This window comes from Orcinus orca, chromosome 14 (genome assembly GCF_937001465.1).
Source record: "Orcinus orca chromosome 14, mOrcOrc1.1, whole genome shotgun sequence".
Lineage (NCBI taxonomy): Eukaryota > Metazoa > Chordata > Mammalia > Artiodactyla > Delphinidae > Orcinus > Orcinus orca.
In genome coordinates this window covers 33,575,989-33,592,791 of record NC_064572.1, presented here as the reverse complement: position 1 = coordinate 33,592,791, position 16,803 = coordinate 33,575,989, and the positions used below count along the sequence as shown (strand labels likewise).

General features: G+C 45.6%; 1 protein-coding gene and 1 long non-coding RNA gene across 4 annotated transcripts in view; one reads left to right on the top strand and one right to left on the bottom strand.

Annotated features, from left to right (window-relative positions):
• The window catches only part of LRMDA (leucine rich melanocyte differentiation associated), a 1,119,714-nt gene that overhangs the window by 551,108 nt on the left and 551,803 nt on the right, over nucleotides 1-16,803 (bottom strand). The window lies entirely within an intron of this gene.
• Nucleotides 13,966-16,803, top strand: part of LOC125961097 (uncharacterized) — a 274,111-nt gene continuing 271,273 nt past the window's right edge. Inside the window, exons 1-2 of one of the 2 annotated variants that reach the window (XR_007471412.1) lie at nucleotides 13,966-14,440; nucleotides 14,775-15,363. This is a non-coding gene — a long non-coding RNA (uncharacterized LOC125961097). Of the gene's footprint in view, nucleotides 14,441-14,774; nucleotides 16,485-16,803 lie in introns of both variants that reach the window. The other variant, XR_007471411.1, reaches the window with a different exon arrangement.

Sequence of the window (16,803 nt, the reverse complement as noted above, 5' to 3'; positions counted from 1 at the left end):
GATGCATCTTAGTGGGGGACACACAACCCAGGCATCAGGAGCAGTGGTGTACCAAAGAGGTGAAGAGGGGTCTCGTGGGAGTATCCACCCTAGGAGGAGGGGTATTTTGTCACTGACATTGTTTGGAATTGTCAGCTCACGGTGGGATTAAAGTTGGAGCCAGGGGCTCTGTTATCGTTTATGTATCCTCCAAAGCCAAGGCAGCCCCTTACTGCCTGCACCTGGGGCGACCTGTACCCACCCCCAGGTACACCACTGCTCAGGAGCTCGGGGTTCTAGGACCCTTTCTGCTCGCTACAGTCTGTGTGATTTTAGACAAGCACTTGACATGTGTGGGTCATAGGTTCTTCATCTGCAAAACTAAGGCAATTGGCAAAACTAAGGGAATTGGCCAAATGATTACTAAATCTCTTCCACTGAAAAGTTTCTTAAAAATCCCCATCTCCCCCCAGATATTTCCACTTGAAAATTCTGCAGCAGAAGGTATTGCACATTTAAGGAAAGGACCTACGTAGCTCTTAAACATGGGTTCATGCTCAGAAGCTCTCCAGCACTGCTCAAACATTGGTTCCATCCTCAAAGGTGGGGAAGGAATTCCCTGACCTGAACGGTGCCGTCAGTTGGCCCCATGTGGCAGAGGGACACAGCGGGGGAGCTGCAGAACGTCTGGTTACTCACCCTGCATGGAGCCAGGCCAACACGAACCACAGCAGTCTTCTGTGCCCCACAGTGAGGGGTACCGGGCAATGCCACCTATTTATATAACACTCCAAGACAGAAGGCGGCCTCGGAGTTGAAGGCAAAAGGTGTTTTGTTTTGTTTCTTTCCAAAGATGAGTTAATATGTTTCAAGGTCAACTGGAGAAAGGGTATACCAGGCCAAAAAGGGGGGAAAAATGTGTTTAAACTGCTGCGGCTTTAAAAGCTTAACCAGTAAAGCCCCTCCAGCCTTCAGTCAATGGGAATCACAACAATGATTTCAAGCTATTTGCTTCAGTCTTCAGATGGGATCACTTAGACGGAGGCTCGCTCCTTTCTTTTCCTTTTCCCCCATTTCCAAACTGTGATCCATTCCCCACTCCCATGGATGCATTTTGACAGAGTCTCTTGTGCAGCCTTTTCACGACATTAGCCACCCCAACACAAACACTCTTTGGCAACAGAAGTCGTCGGGCCGGGGCGGGGGTGGGAGGAGGGGTGCGGTTCTTCTCTCCCTGCTGCCCTCCAGCTTCTTCAAATCCTACAGGCAATGCTGCAGAAACCTATAAGCAGAGAGGATTTTGAATGCCTGCCACTAGCTTCAAATGGATTTTCAGACAAGAGCTCTAGAGGGCCAAGTACCCCACAGTTTGGAACACTCATCATCTCTGACGATGAAGTCATTTGCTGCCATGAGCAGAACAAGGGTTAATGACCCAAAATCTAATAAATTACTGGATCCAGATCCATCATTACCATTGGTTTTCAAAATAATCAGGAGCAAGTGAGTGTGGACTCAGAGCCATCACAAAGACAGACGCGGGTCCCCTTCCCCTCCTTTGCCTACGACAATAAATCCCACAGAAGAGCATCTCAGGCTCACCCACCAATTAACATTTCTCATACTGGTGCAGGAGGAGCCATGCAAAGTGATTCCATAGTAAATCAGTCTGGAAATCGCCTTACTCGGAACACTGGGAGATGTCTTCCGTGTATGGGATGGGAGTGGGGGAAAGTTGTAGAACCTTCTTCCCCAAGTACCGCCCCATGGTCTCACCCAGGATGGACGATGTGGCGGGGACACTGGGGCTGGCGGCTCTTAGCACCACAGTAAATCTTCAAGCAATTGATCCAAACAAAGGCCAGTGTAGGATGAGGGAGATACAGGGAAGCAGATGAATTAAACAAGATCAGTTATGGTGGGGGGGTGACCCCGCCGCCCTGCTCTATGTCGCAGATCTCAAAGCAAACTGTGCCCGAGTGGAGTTGACATGCCTGGGCTGAAAACCGTGCTCCCCTAAAGGATGCCTGTTTCCCCTCCTATTCATGGAAGGGGGTGCGAAGGCAGAGAATGGGGAAGGAGGGGAGGGGGTGCAGAGAGGGGCCAACCGAAGGGAGACAAGGAGGCGGGTGAATGAAAAACCACGCATAATGGCCTGGGGTTTATCTTACAGAGAACAAGATGGCTCAATCGGAGCACTTTAGACTGTCGAAATTGGCTCGCGTGAGACACCAGGGGTACCTCCAGGAGACGACTGTTACAGCTGCTGCAGGAAGCTCTAGGCCCAAGGGGCAGAGAAAGGGAAAATACACACACACACACACACACACACACACACACACACACACGCACACGCCTCCTCCATCCTGAAAACTTCAGCAGGATCAGGGAGAACCACAGAGGTGATGCGCGAGGAAATGCTTAGCAAGGTATCCAAACGCCCTCAACGCTTTTCAAATTGCATCTCTAATCCACGGGGCTCATCACACCCTACCCTCTTGCTTTGTGCTCCAAAAATACCACATCTTTTTTAAAAGAACCCTAGTTTATTATTTAATAGGAACAGCAGGTTTTTTTTTTTTTTAAGGGCTGCTAATAATTCTGATCCCCCTTTCAGAAACAATCCACCCCTCACTAAGGAAAAGTCAGAGCGACTGACTAATGGGAATAATTCAAAGTACCTCAATTAAAATGCAGGTTTTGGCCTTTCGAGCAGTCTATTTAAAGATTTTTTTCCTCTAGATTGGCTGTAGACGGATGATTATTAAATATTTATGTGTCTGTGAAAGGGGCTCTCGGAGCTTGGCTCAGCTGAGGGGCAGAGCTTTCTGGTGTTGCCGTTTCCCCTCTCGGAGGGCCCGAAGAATGATTACTTTATTTGGCTTCTGAACTACCTGGTTTCCAAGACCCCCACAGACCAGCCAGTGGTCTTCATATGGTGGGACACAGGCGGGACAGAGGCAGGACAGCTCTTTCCATGCACGAGGCAAAGGAACAGCAGCCTTCTCTCAGCTGAGCTAATTCCGACTCTCCTAAGAACTCCATCCAAATGATCGCTCCTCTGAGCAGCCTTCCCTGTCCACCCCAGTCCAAAGGGAGCTCCAGGGCTGCCGGGTCTTCCATCCCCCGCCAGACACTGCCCGGTATCATTGGGTTAACTCTCCAGGAAGACAACGTTCTACTTCCTTCAATGGTTTATACTCCTCAAAGGCAGTATCTGAGGATACTACAGCACCCACACTTCCGACTGGCTGATTTGTTCTCCTTCACTTTGGGAAATAACAACTCCATTTCAAATCGACCAGAGGGGTGGAGTGGTTCTCACTACAGCCCAGGCTGTCCCTAAAGAGCAGTCAACTTATTGTACTACCAAGTTTCTTTAGGGGAATGGAAAGAGCTTGAGAAAGGACTACTCTGCCCTAAGACTAGGAATAGGGCGTGGGTGGGTGGCACAAGATAGCTGTCTCCTCCTAGTTATTCAGGCAATACAGGCTCAGTAACATTTTTCTATGTGGAAAGCACTGAATGAAGCAAGGGGTTTCAGCAAGTTGGCAAGCCTGGCTGATTTCCATACTCTGGAACATCATGTAGCTTTAAAAAGTATTGAGAGAGGTGCACAAAGCATTATAAAAAGAAAGAAAACAGGACAGTAATACTTACAGAATAGTTCTATGTTTGGGGGAAAATTGAGAAATAAAGGCAGAGAGAGGACGAGAAAGAAAGGAAAGAAGGAAGGAAGGAAGGAAGGAAAGGAGGGAGGGAGGGAGGAAGGGAGGGAGGGAGGGGAGAGGGAGGGAGGGATGGGAGGGAGGGAGGGAGGGATGGGAGGGAGGGAGGGAGGGAGGGAGGAAGGAACAGAGAGAAAGAAAGAAAGGACTAGAATGCTACTTCGATAGAGGGGAATGAATCTATCTTGTTTGGCTTCTAGCAATAAAGATTTACCGCTTTTTTAGTATGAAAGTAGACACCAATAAAATGAATATATTTTTTAAAAAAGAGGCCATAGTTTCTGCCCTCAAAGTTGACTTTAGTACAGTGGTTCCTAAATCCCTACACCACCTGCAACAAAATCACCTGTGAAGGGATTTAAAAATGCAGATACTGAGGTCCGTACCTGGAACTTCTGACAATAGACTTAAAGTGTGGACACAGTCTGTCTGTCTGGAAGTTGTCACAGGACTTTCTGTTAACCTGTAAAGTCTGGTAACCACTAGACCAGAAGATCCACCAAAGTGACATCCAATCGTCTGCCTCCATCTCTATGTCATGATTAAAGACCAAGAGTAGGTGTTGTCCATAAGCAAAGTACAGTGATTAACAAGGTTATCAGTCAGAGTCTGCTCTTAATTTAAATATGAGGGGAAGTCCCCTGTTGGTTCCAAGAATACCCTTTAACCTTTGACTACAGGTATATGTGAAAACCTAACTATGCAACCATACTTAAAAGAAAACTGGATAATTTTTCATTGTATTATTTGAAAATTGACTCAGGGGTACAAATGCCTGTGCCCCTTTTGCTTTATTATTTAAAGCAACGTGCCCTAAAGCAATTACCACTGAAGCTAGATATTCCACTAGTAACTTATGGTGTGAACTTGGAAATAACTCGTCCTTAACAGAGATATGAGTTTTAGTCAATCTTTACTCATTCAGTTTTCATTAATCTACCCATTCACAAATTTACTCAGTCCTTCATTCATTCACTCATTCATCATTCACTCATCCAACAAATGTTTTGAACCATTAAAGACCCAGCAAACCCACCTGGACCACAGAACTCTGGCTTCACACTCCACCTCCCAATCTCCATTTGATACCAAACACTGCCTGGTGGTACCAGGAACCGTGCAGGCATGGCCGTTCCTCATCTCCAGTAACCATGTTGCTTCAATTTGTTAGGAAGAAATTATATTCCAGGAATTCCAATGTTGGCTGGCTTCTTCTCTCCCTACCAGACACTGTGAGCTCAGAAACAGCAAACTCTAACTATTCCTTCCCTCCCCGCTCCCCCGACTGGTAACGATAAGTTTGTTCTCTAAATCTGTGAGTCCGTTTCTGTTTTATAAATATGTTCACTTGTACCATTTCTTTTTAGATTCCGAATATCATACAATACTTCTCTTTCTCCCTAGTTAGGGCGTTTGGGATTGACACGTACACACTGCTATATTTAAAAGGGATAACCAACTATATTTAAAAGGACCTACTGTAGAGCACAGGGAACTCTGCTCCATGTTATGTGGCAGCCTGGATGGGAGGAGAGTCTGGGGGAGTCTGGATACATGTATTTGTATGGCTGAGTCCCTTTGCTGTGCCCCTGAAACTATCACCACATTGTTAATCAGATATGCTCCAATATAAAATAAAAAGTTAAAAAAAAAGAGAAAGAAATGGCAAACTCATTTTGCTATTCCTTTTCTCCTCCAGCTCACTTCCTCAACTCCCTTTCCTAACACAGCCTCCCCTGACCACCCTGCTCACTAACGCCACCCTCCCCTGCCACCTCCACCCAGGACTACTTATTATGTGCTCTCTTTTCTTTCTTTATTCCCATAGCACGTATCACCTTCCAACATACCATATAATTTACTTCTGTATTATATTACCTGTTTAATTATACTTTATAAGGTCCATGGAATGTCTGTCAGTTTTGCCCACAGATGTAATACAAGTGCTTAGGAGAGTGCCTAATCCTCACTGTGCACTCGAGTGAGGAAGGATGGAACGGAGGGAGGGAGGGAAGACAGGTGCTTTCTTCCCACCATGGTCCAGGCTTCACTTGAGTCAGTCAGAAAGGTTCACCCGCTCCCGGCAGCCACGACTCAAGTGGAAGGCTCTGGGGGACAATCAGCTTCCTCCAATTTTCCACCTGCCAATTCCCTCCGATTGTGGGATGCCTGGGAACTGACTGCTCTCATATCATGACCCATCTATCCTCACAGCCAGGGGTGGCCCTCCCTGTTCTGACTGCTCTCTAAGTGCTGGTCATTGGTTCCTTCCCCAGATACCAATGCAATTTGCGAAGTCCAGTGCCCTTTGTGCATGAATACCAACGCCCACTCCCATCCCAGGCTCAAAACTCCCACATTTTTGAAAACTAATCATTTCAGTTTCTGTTCCCTATTCTGGAAATGGCAAAAGTAATTGAGGTTAAATGGCAGAGCCTCTTCTGGTGAAAAACCCAAGCTTACTCTTCCCAGCTTGAGGGTCCTTCGATCCTGAATTGTATGTCCTCTCCATGCCAGATCCCTGAAGAGCCTTCTCAGTCTACCCTCCGTGCACTGGTACAACCCAAGGAGTTCCTGCAAGCCTGAGACCTTCCAGAAATGTAGAAACAAATTCCTCTTGCAGAAGCCCAGCTTTTCCCTAGTGCCAGAGAGTTTACCCGTCTTCTGCCTCGGCCATGCTCCTGGCCTCTGTCTCAATCAGTCACACACACACACACACACACACACACATACACACACACACACAACTGAGTGTTCTTCAAACATTCATTTAATTAAAGATACTCCAGATCACTGGGGAAATTCTAAGGAGAAGGGTTACTTACTTGGTGCTAGGCCCTTTACAAATATTATTTCTAATACAAATAACTCTGCCAATGATTGTTATCCCCAATTTACAGAAGGAGAAACTGAGGCTCAGAGAGTATAACCAACTTATCCTAAGTCACATTGCTAAAAAGTGGTAGGACTGGGATATGAAGCCCACAGACATAGATTTGGAGGCCCATGCTTCCCTACCACAATGTATATTACAGACTGAACGTTTTCCTGCCAAAATTCCTATGTTGAGGGGCTTCCCTGGTGGCACAGTGGTTGAGAGTCCGCCTGCCGATGCAGGGGACACGGGTTCGTGCCCCGGTCCGGGAAGATCCCACATGCCGCAGAGCGGCTGGGCCCGTGAGCCATGGCCGCTGAGCCTGCGTGTCCGGAGCCTGTGCTCCGCAACGGGAGAGGCCACAACAGTGAGAGGCCCGCGTACCGCAAAAAAAAAAAAAAAAAAAAAAAATTCCTATGTTGAAGTCCTAACTCCCTTGTGATGGTCTTGGGAGATGAGGCCTTCAGGAAGTAATTCAGCTAGATGAGGTCATGAGGGTAGACCTCTCATGATGGGATTATTGCTCTTAGAAGAAGAGGAAGAGACCAGAGCTCTTGCTCACTTTCCCCACCATGACGACACAGCAAGAAGGCGGCTGTCTGCAAGTCAAGAAGAGAGCCCTCATCAGGAACCAAATCAGCCAGCACCTTGACCTGCGACTTCCAGCCTCCAGAACTTTGAGACAGTAAGTGTCTGTTGTTTAAGCCACACAATCTGTGGTATGCTGTTATGGCAGCACAAGCTGACTCAGACACCATAGCAGGTGGTAACAAGAGTTCTTCTTGAGCCTGCAGCAGGGTCACTTCTATAACACCCGGGCCAGTCCCTGAGGGGCAGGGCAAGGAGGGCACATTGAGAAGAGGCTTGAAAAGAAGCCTAGCCCTTCTGGAGTCCCCTGAGGGAAAGCAACTGCTGAGGTCCAGGATTTGGTTTTAGGTGGGTGGGTGCCAGGAGATCTATTCTCAGTGCCTTTAATCAGTGAAGAGCCATAGGCACAGTGTCAAGGGCCCTCTTTTAAATTTTTTAATGGCCAACAGAATGTTTGAGAGCTGAAAAAACAGCACCAAGATATGAAATAAAATTTCTAAAACTAAGATTAATGTTTAAATAAGTTTCAAAAGAAAATACATTCATTGGTCAGTCAAATGCAAATCAAGTCCAGCTCTACATTTACATATAAATATAACAAAGTTTATATCATAGGAAAATGAATTTACCCCCAAGCCTCAAAACTGTTAAAATTAGTTTTAGAATACTTCCAAAATTTTCACATTGAAATTTTATAAATCATATATAATGTGAAATGGGGGGGGTTGTTTTAATATGTTTGATGTATTATGTAGTAAGATATCTAAAATAAAGGTGCTCAGTAAAAAAAAAAAAAAAATCTACAAATAACAAATACTGGAGGGGGTGTGGAGAAAAGGAAACCCTTCTACACTGTTGGTGGGAATGTGAATTGGTGCAGCCACTATGGAGAACAGTATGGAGGTTACTTACAAAACTAAAAATAGAGCTACCATATAATCCTGCAATCCCACTCCTGGGCACATTATCTGGACAAAACTATAAGTCGAAAAGAGATATGCAACCCAGTGTTCACAGCAGCACTATTTACAATAGTCAAGATGGAAACAACTTAAATGTCCATCAACAGATGAATGGATAAAGAAGATATGATACATATAAACAATGGAATACTCCTCAGCCATAAAAAAGAATGAAATTTGGCATTTGAATGAATGAAAAGAATGAAGAATGCCATTTGCAACATGGATGGACTTAGAGATTATCATACTAAGTGAAGTAAGTCAAAAGAGAAAGACAAACACCATATGAGATCACTTATATATGGAATCTAAAATATGACACAAATGAACATATCTACAAAACAGAAACAGACTCACAGACATAGAGAACAGACTTGTGGTTGCCAAGAGGGAGGGAAGATGGGGGAGGGATGGATTGGGAGTTTGGGATTAACAAATGCAAACTATTATATATGTATAACTGAATCACTTTGCTGTATACCAGAAACTAACAGAACACTGTAAATCAACTGTACTTCAATAAAATAAATTTAGAAAATAGAAAATAAAAGTTCTCAGGATGTTCAAAGGTCTTTAGATGGCCCTACTTGCTGGTAGAAAGTCCATGCTGGGAAAACACACATGATGGTTAACATCTTCATTTTTGTTTATGTTTGTTGTGTTTTGCTAGGGCAACCCAGCATGACTCAGGATCAAAAACCGGAGAAGCCATGGCCGGGCGGGGGACCAGAAGCCATGGGAGGAACAACCAAATAATGGGAAAGAATTTCAGACCCTTGGGCTCCTGTAGTAGGCAGAGTCTCCAGGGAGGCAGTGCTAAAAAGCACCAGATCAGGACTTAAGAGACTTGGGTCCTACTCCCAACTTTGCTATTGACAACCTGTGGAACTTGGGATGCATCCCCAGTGTCTAGAGCCATGCTTGGCACACAAGAGGCATTCGATAAAAACTGTTCAATGAATCAATGAGGGATCTTAATGAGTCAGTGTTTTCCAATGGCACACCTGAAGACCCCTTGGAATGGAGAAGGGGGCAGAGGGATAAGCAGACTTTGACCCCCCAACATCTTCCCCAATCCTGCTCCCAAGTCCCGACCACCTGCCTACTCTCATCGACTTTACCTAATCAGACCTCCCAGGAGCCCTCTGATGCAGGGGTCTGAGGAGAGAGGGTCAGCAGTACACTGCAGGGGTGGGGGGGAGGGGGTCACATGATACAGCTCTGAAAGAGCACCTCATGCCCAGCATGCTCACCTTTATCACAAACACAAAGGGCTCCCCCAAGAATGCCAAGCTCCCACCTCCCAGCCCACCACTTGCCTCCCTACTCCAGGTTCACCTCTAGGATTCCTTGTCACCACAGCCCCTGAAAAGCCTTCTCCAAAATCTCCCAAAAGGGAAAAACGACCACCTGGGTTTAGAACCTCTCCAGGACGATACACAGCAAGCCCTCTGCCTCACCCCTCCCCACCCAGAACGAGGCTGAGGGAACCGAGGCAGGTGAACAGAGTCAGAGCCATCCTCTCACACGTGGATACACACCCCAACCCAACCACCTCCACGGGAGCAAGGCTGACAACCTCCCACAAGACACAGCGGTAGAAGCCACCTTCATCTGCAAGCTTTTACATGTTCCCCAATTATTTCAAGAGGACTTTCAGACTGAGGTAATCATCTCCCTTTTATCACTTGCCACACGTATAGTGTCAGGGCTCTGGCATTCATTAGCACCGCCCTCTCCATCCGCACTCCCTGCCACCTCCACCACCAAAACCCCAAAGAATTTCAGAAACATTTTTATCCTAAAATGTTCCCCACCATTTAAAAAAAAATTTCCTTCAAGAGAAGAGATTTCTTTCCATTTCAATCCCACAACAAGGAGAATGTCAGCCCAGCTTTTTTCTGACAGACAAATTATTGAATCAAAGAGAAAATGCCATTAAGCTCACAGGTTAGCAAGTGTCAGGAATGGTTTAAAGAGATATCCCCATTTATCTTCCAAACATGCACGAAATGTCACTAATGTGTGTTTATCATGTATAATCAGACAAAGAAAATATCGAAATAAAGTACTCCCGCATACAATAGAAATCTCCTTCCATCCTTCAAGATATCAGTGCTATTCAAATAGAATAATAATGATGAAGCCTCTCTCTTGAAAATGGAAATCAAGTGAAATGTAGATAGAAATGATTTTTTTTTGGTAGTTGATGTACATTTCTAAAGTGCATTAACAGGAAATCCAGAACTTTTCAGGTCAATTATACTGTCAGTATTGTCAATGCCACTGAAATGAATACTGAAGCAACGCCCGTTCTTGCTGGAATGGAGCTACACAAGAAACCCCTGGATTGGGGACTTACAGAGGAACTAGAGACACACTACAAGCCTGACATTGTTCAAGCATGCATATATATGCATATATATTTTCTCATTCAAATCAACCCAAGTGCCAGGCACTTGGGCATACTATAAATCTCAATAAGGAGAAAAAAATATCCACAACTAATCTAAAACCCGGCATGATTTTGCTTCCTCCTCTCCCTCCATTATGATGAAGCTTATTTTTTGTAATCCAGGTACTATGACAACAATAAAATCCAGGCCCCCAACTAGGCCTTTTGGACAAAAAGCTTTCTACTACTCATTCTGGACTCGTGAGACCCAGGAACATGAAAGGTTCCCTGGAGAGAAGATAGTCTTTCCGCCAGAACCAACGGGTCCCTACAAGTCTGAAGAAAGCTAGGCATTTCAACCTGGGAACATTTTCACCCTTAGGGCTTTCCCTCCCAGCAGCCCAGCAGCCCAGCAGTCCCACGAGCTGTGTAAACTATTTCCCCACTTTCTGGAGAGTGAGTTTCCCAAGAGCAGATGCCACATTTGTTTTGGTCCATGGTAGAGTACCATGACCTTCAGACAGCTCAAAAAGTTGCTGAGTGTAGAGGTGAATGGATGGGTGAAAAAGGAGATTTTCCTCTTGGGTCTCTCTCAGCGCCACACTTCCCTGGTTCTGGGATATTCTGTAACCTTATGGGAGAATGGCCAAGGTCCCGACATCCATGTGCCTCCTGGGTGGTGGGAGAGGAATAAGTTACCACCTTGAGAGAGTTTCTAGACTCCCATGCCAGGTGCAATGCAAGGCAAGGGGATGAATGCAAGAGGAAATGGTCCTGAAATAGTGGCGTGCAAGGTCAAGAGAGCAAGCTCTACAGCCAGCCCGCCTTCTGGTCCAACCAGCTGGCTGTGTGGCCTTGGACCCTGGATCCTCCTCTGAGAACGGGGAAAACAGTAAGCCTTCACCTTACAAAGATGTGAGCTTAAGTGAGTTAATATGTGTAGCTACTTATAAACTGCCTGCTGTGTACATGAACAATGGGAAATAAGTTGAAGCGGACAAGAGACAAAAGGAAGGGGAAGTGGGGAGACTTTGGGGGGGACAGATCGGAGCAAAGCAAATGTTCTAGAATAAGAGACCAAAAGGACCCACTGTGGCTACGGAGGAGAGGTCTGTCATGCACTGGGAATATCACTATGAAAGTCACCAAGTAGGACATTTTTATTTCTTCCACAGTCCTGGGACCATGTCTTCATCCTACTTCATCACAGTTATCTGTTTGTATTTCAGCTTTAATCCCAGATGAGTTTTGAGGGTCAGGGCTGAGCTCAACACACCTTGGTATCCCCTGTACCCAACACAGGGCCTGGAACTTGACAGGCATTCCCCTCAAAATGCTTGAGATCCAAAGGGAGGCAAGCAAGCAGGCAGGCAGGCAGCCTGGCCACCACTCTTGAGACAGGGCTGGGCTGGAGAGACAGCTTCGGAGGGGGAGAGCCCAGGAAGTGCTAAGAAGCCATGACAGGAAGTGGAAAGAAGATCTATTTAATTTCCATCTCAAAGGCTGCTGGGTGGGGGTGGGTCATCAGGCCAGCAAACCACACTTAACGAAGGGTGGGTCGTAAAGAGAACCCACAACTACCACATGTAACACAGCTCGCCCTTGCAGGGGGAGGTGTTCTCACCTCCAGATAGTAAGAGGTAAGGCAGATGCTACCATGGGTCAGCTGGTTCATCCACTAACTCGCTGTGCATCCTTAGGCAAGTCAGTGCAAGTCTCTGTTCTTCAGTTTTCCCGCCTAGAAAATGATGATAAAATATCTGCCTTAAGTCTGACATTTTATGTAATAATCCTTGGAAGGTAGATAGAAATGGTATGGCTAGAACATTTCTAACAGTTTATCTTAAGGATATAACCAGAGGTGTGTTTAAAATGAAGAAAGATGTACGTCCTGGCACATACTTCATGGTGCTGAGTACAACAGGGAACAATGGAAAATCATCTATTTACTCGACAACATCAGGATGCATCCTTTATAACAGATACTATTCAGACATTCAATGTTAGGTTTTCAGGGACTGTTTACAACATGGATAAGTGTTTATAAGTAAAAGTAACAAAACAGTATCATTATTGAGTGATCCCAAATAAAATTATACATGTATATGGTACAGATTCATGTACGAATACATACAAAATGAAGTATATGTAGGGGTGGATATATACCAGAATGGTTTAAGTGGTTATTTCTGGAAAGTGGAGAATTACAGGCAATCTTAATTTCCTTATCATTTTCAGTATTTTCCAAAATTTCTATAATGAATACGTACTATTTTTATAATCACAAAAAAATTCTTAGCATCATTTTAGAAACCCTGATCAGTTCTATTTCACACTACTATTCTGAGATCAGTGTGGTAACAGATGGAAAGGCCCTCTGAAATGCATAGAATGATATGTAATTCAAGTGACTGCATTATTGTTGGTATCTAAACATTGTGGCTAACCCTGCCAAGCTGTCCTCTTCCAGGGCCCAGGCTATTTTAAGCCTGGAACTGTGATACTCCACCATCTTATCCCAAGCAGCCTGCACAAGACTTCAAACTCCCTTTTTAGAAGTAGCAGATGCAGAGCGGGTAAGATTGCCAATTCTGAAGAAGAGAGTTCATGAAACCTCTAACAGCCTGGGGGCTGTCAACCCGGACCCCTCCCCACCAAAACCAACCAACCAACCAGAGAAAGTCCACACATTAGAAACACCCCATGAGCTGGGATTCAAACATTCCTTAATTTCCGGCCACCAGTCCTCCCCAGATTTGTCAAAGTCAGTCCCAGGCTGCTGAAGAAGAGTTAATCCCCCTGCCAGGAGCATCAATTCCAACAGTTCTCAACAAGCAAACTGTGTTACAGAGATTTTAGGGCCAAAGACGGTAAAATGTTTATCACTCTAATGGCTCTGAAAGTGTTAACAGACTGCATATCAACACAGTAATTCTTTTCACATACACATTCAGGCTTTTAAATGGTGCTTAACCTCATGGGCTTAAGAGTACCTTGGCGAACATGGAGAGTTAGGGTTTTCACAGGCAAAGCACATTTACTGAGTCAGTTGTCAATCTAAAAATAATCTTATCTTAGAAATTTTAGACCCTGAAATGTCCTAAGGGTGCCCAAGATCCAAAACTTCACCCTCGGACACAGTCCAAGGAGGGCCAATAAATAAATCCTGTTCACGGCACAAGGCACTTACGTTGACTTTCCTTGTCTCAGAAAATGACCCATGCGTCACAATAAGCCACTTGATTACCATAGGCAGGGATGTAGATCAGGGAGGTAAGGTGGGAATGGATTCAAAGGAAAAAAACCCCACAATGATCTCTAATATTCAGTTAGCGCAACTCAATAATGCAAAGCACATGAACTTCTGTTGCTTCATCTTGACCTAGTTACAAGCCTGTAAAAGCAGGTATGGCTAGGACGACTAACTATGTTTTAGAAATAAGAAGTTCAAAGAGGCAAATTATTGACTTGGCCAAGGTTATGCAGGAAATTTATGAAAGCCAGATTCATAACCCAGTCTCCCGCCTAGGGATGTCAACCTGCCTGAGGATGACCAACTGCAAGCAAGCTAGGGAGGAAGATTCGCAACCAGCAGCTATATCAAAAGTGTTGGCTGAGTATCCAAGAATCCGTCTCATGACTCAAGAATCAAGACAGGACCAAGCAAGCAGGTTTCGCTAGTGAGAAAGTTGAGAACTGGAAACTTCCGCTTTCCTCAGAAGGCCGCTGTGAGGATTTCACCTGCCTTCTGAAAGGAGGCAAGAACGAGTCCTAAACTGGTCCATACCCTCCCCCAATCCCTTCATGCTTCACTCCATAGCAAATGCTTGGAAACTGCAGACAGCGTAGCTGCCCTCTGAAGCTCAGCAGCTCTTCCCACCCTTATCCCCAACTACATGGAGAATGAGACACAGTAAGTTGAACAACATTCTACCTCTTCCAAAAAAGTTTATACACACGCATGAGCATCCCATAAAATACATGTAATAAACTGGAAGAGCCCCCAAGTAAATAAAGGAAAGATCAAAAGAGAGGTACAAGGCAGCCACATTCAACTCTTTGCTCTTGAAATTTTAAATGAATACTCCTTGAGAGCAAACTATAAAATGCTAACCTTGAAGTGTTGAGTGGCAGGAAGAATTATGGGTTATTGTACTGTCAAAATGCCAGACAGCTGTATGTTGAGTTGCTGCGTTATTTAGACAATCAGAAACTTGGAAGCTAAAGTGACATATTTTTTTTTTCAGTGTGAACGCTCTTGACATGCATCATGATAATTTCTAAAGGGACAAAATGTTATATAAAAAACACGGCCTCCAGAAGATGGCCTTATAGGTAGAACAGCCCCGAACAGGAGAGGCAGGACATCAACAACTTGGACTTGCCAGAGGTGAGCATCGTCTTCTTCCTGTCTTAGTCCACGGGGTCGGTGGCCCCAAGCAACAAGGAGCACCCAGCCTCTCTCCTCCTGGTCTCAGCATCTGAGGAACGCTCCCTGCATCAGCTGCCTGACTGCAGCCTGGGCTGGACCCAGTGAAGCCCACTAATTTCAGTCTCATCGAGCATCTGGATGAGTAATACGGAAATCACATCCGGAGGATGCTACTGGAGACCGTGGCACCATGCAAACCCAGGGTGGGGATGAGGTTAAAATTCTGCTTCGGGGGCTTCCCTGGTGGCGCAGTGGTTGAGAGTCCGCCTACCGATGCAGGGGACACGGCTTCGTGCCCCGGTCCGGGAAGATCCCACATGCCGCGGAGAGGCTGGGCCCGTGAGCCATGGCCGCTGAGCCTGCGCGTCCGGAGCCTGTGCTCCCCAACGGGAGAGGCCACAGCAGTGAGAGGCCCGCGTACCACAAAAAAAAAAAAAAAAAAAAAAAAAAAATTCTGCTTCGGTTCCTGCGTGTTACTTCAACCTTTCATATGTGTTCCTGATTGGCTTGTGGACTAGAATGAACAGAATGAGAGGCAGCCATTTTTAAGGGAATTCCTAGCTTTGGATCTCAGGTTGGCCTAGAGGTTAAAAGGTTAGTCAGAATGGAAAGCAGAACCTGGTTGGATAGATCTGAAATTCCACCTTCAATGCTTTGACTACAACCAAAATACAAATATTACTGGGATAAGTAACACATTCAGCTTCTGTGAATCACCTATAACTTAGGGTGAATGGAGGTTTTGAGAACTGGTTTTGCTGGGGGAAAATACAGGTGGGTATATGCGGTCCAGGCAAGAGAGAGGGGCCTGGGGACAGGCAGGTAGGTAAAGTCAGAGGAAAGACCTGATAAAAGGGACCGGCTGAGATGCTCCAGATGGATCTTCGCTCCCTTCTGTATATTTATTCTTGATCAAAAGGAAAACAATCCCAACGAGGAGAAGAGAAAGAAGGTGACGACTGATGGGGCAAGGAGAGTGTACCTCTCCCAACAAGCACTTCCAGACACCAAGCACAGACTCAACCCCGAGGCCAACTTCATCACCACATACCAATAGTAAGACCTTGAGCAAATCAGTTAACCACAGTTTCCTGAACTGCAAAATGGGGACAGCAATAATAGCATCCTCAAACGGATGCTGAAGGATTACATGGGCGAATTACTTAGAGCAGCGCCTGTCTGGAGATAATGGTTCTATTCAAATGTCAGCATAGCATTCATTCTCCTCCTCCTCCTCCTCCTCATCAGCTTCACCTTCTTCATCACAGCTAACAGCTTGCACCCAATCCCCATGGCCCTCTGGGGGAGAAGTAGGATCCCCCTAGACAACTTTTCCAGGAGAGCAAAGCAGCTTTGGACAGCAGAGTTTCTTATGCTCCCTGCTATGTGACCTCAGGCCGATCCCACACCCACCGCAGGTAGAAGCCAGCACCCACATACTGCACTTCGCAGAGGAGCAAGCCCGTTGCCTAGACTGGAATCACTTGGGCTGAGATGGAGCCCTTCTACAGCTCCGGTAAGAACTGTAAGTAAAGACACACTCTTTTTTTTTTCTACCTTATTAATTTTTATTTTTATTCGACGGTTAACCTAAACGTTAAGATTGTAACCTGCATACTTAAAAGCTGGTATGTAGCCAGAGGACAAGACTGGTGGATGAATGAATTTGAAGCTGACTCCCAAACCTGTGCTATTTGGCTACAGCTACTCAGGTAAGATGAGGAAAACAATGACTGGGGCCTCTGCCTTCGCCACACAGCAGAGATGCTCAACACTCTCGACCCACCTAACCCCGGGTCTCCACGGGGAGGTCCTTATACCTCCAGGTATGAGACTGATGACTC